Source organism: Colobus angolensis, unplaced genomic scaffold, assembly GCF_000951035.1.
Source record: "Colobus angolensis palliatus isolate OR3802 unplaced genomic scaffold, Cang.pa_1.0 Scaffold7, whole genome shotgun sequence".
Lineage (NCBI taxonomy): Eukaryota > Metazoa > Chordata > Mammalia > Primates > Cercopithecidae > Colobus > Colobus angolensis.
Genome location: NW_012120709.1, coordinates 25,010,384 through 25,012,691, shown reverse-complemented (window position 1 = coordinate 25,012,691; position 2,308 = coordinate 25,010,384).

The window sequence follows — 2,308 nt, the reverse complement described above, 5'->3', positions numbered from 1 at the left end:
ATGCCACTGCACTCTAGCCTGAGTGACAGAGTAAGACTCCATCTAAAAAAAAAAAAAAGAAAGAAACAAAAAATGAAAGCACAACATACCAAAACTAACGGGATACAGCTAAAGCAGTGCCAAGAGGGAAATTTATGTGTAAATGTTTATATTAAGAAAGATCTCGCCGGGCATGGTGGCTTATGCCTGTAATCCCAGTACTTTGGGAGGCCAAGGCAGGTGGATCACAAGGTCAAGAGATTGAGACTATCCTGGCCAACATGGTGAAACCCTGTCTCTACTAAAAATACAAAAATTAGCTGGGCATGGTGGCACATGCCGGTAGTCCCAGCTACTTGGGAGGCTGAGGCAGGAGAATTGCTTGAACCCGGGAAGTGGAGGAGGTTGTAGTGAGCTGAGATTGTGCCACTGTACTCCAGCCTGGTAACAGAGTGAGACTCTGTCTCAAAAAAAAAAAAAAAAAAAAAAGACTTCAAATAATCTACAAATTAAAGAACTAGGAAAAGAAGAGTAAAACTGAAGAAAAAAAAGAAACCCAAAGCTAACAGAAGAAAGGAAATAAAGATTAAAGCAGAGTCTCGTGGTTTGAAAGCCAGCTCAGCAGCAGAACAATAGAACAGGTAGAGGTTTTTGATGCCAGTCCCTGGCATTTGGATGGCATTTCTGGACCCACTGGGGCCATGGGGAACTTGCCACCCTAAAGAGAAGGTCACAGGCCTGTCTTCCTTCGCCATCTGCTGACTGTATGGCCCCCAGGCCCTTGAGTGAACATAGGCGGTAGTCACATAGTGGATACAAGGGCCTTAGGCGAGACTCAGTGCTGTGCTGGCTTCAGGTCTCACCCAGTGAAGTCCCAGTGGCGGTGGCCACAGGGGTTCTTATGTCACCCCAACCCTGGCTCCAGGTGGCCCACCACACAGAGAGACTCCATTTGTTTGGGAGAAAGTAAGAGAAGAGAACAAGAGTCTCTGACTGGTAATACAGATAATTCTGGATTTTATCCAACACCACCAAGGCAGTACCTCTATGAGTCTGCAATAACCAGAGTGTTATTGAGCTTGGGGTGATCCCTAATGCAGAGACTGCTCAGATCACAACATCAAAGTCCTTTTGAATACCTGGAAAGCCTTTCCAAGAAGGATGGGTACAAATAAGCCTAGACTGTGAAGACTACGATAAATACCTGCCTCTTGAATGCCTAGACACTGACGAATATCTACAAGCATCAACACCATTCAGGAAGCATGATGTCACCAAACAAACTAAATAAGGCACCAGAGACCAATCTTGGAGAGAGAGAGGTATGTGACCTTTCAGACAGAGAAGTCAAAATAGCTGTTTTGAGGAAACTCAAATCAAGATAACACAAAGAAGGAATCCAGAATTCTTTCAGATAAATTTAACCAAGAGATTGAAATAATTTAAAAGAATCAAGCAGAAATTCTAGAGTTGAAAAATGCAATGGACATATTGAAGAACACATGAGAGGTTTTTTTTTGATACAGGGTCTCACTCTGTTGCCCAGGTTGGAGTGCGATGGTGTGATCCCATGGCTCACTGCAACCTCCACCTCCTGTGTTCAAGCAATTCTCGTGCCTCAGCGTCCCAGGTAGCTGGGATTACAGGCATGTACCACCACACTTGGCTAATTTTCTGTGTTTTTAGTAGAGACCTTTTTGCCATGTTTGCCAAGCCAGTCTGGAACTCCTGGCCTCAAGTGGTCCATCTGCCTTGGCCTCCTAAAGTGTTGGAATTACAGACATGAGCTACCATATGTGGCCCATGCATAAGAGTCTTAATAGCAGAATTGATCAAGCAGAATTAGTGAACTGAAGACAAGCTATTTGAAAATGCACAGTCTGGGCTGGGCATGGTGGCTCACGCCTGTAATCCCGGCACTTTAGGAGACCAAGGCAGGTGGATCACTTGAGTTCAGGAGTTTGAGACCAGCCTGGCCAACATGGTGAAACCCCATCTCTACTAAAAATACAAAAATTAGCTGAGCATGGTGGCGGGCACCTGTAGTTCCAGCTACTTGGGAGGTTGAGGCAGGAGAATTGTTAGATCCCAGGAAGTGGAGGTTGTAGTGAGCTGAGATCACACCATTGCACACCAGCCTGGGCGACAGAGTGAGACTCTGTCTCAAAAAACAAGACAAAACAGTCAGAGGAGATGAAAGAAAATAGAATAAAAAAGAATGAGGCATGCCTACAAGATCTAGAAAATTGCCTCAAAAGGGCAAGTCTAAGAGTTACTGGCCTTAAAGAGGTGGTAGAGAAAAAAAAAATGGAGTAGAAAGTTTATTCAA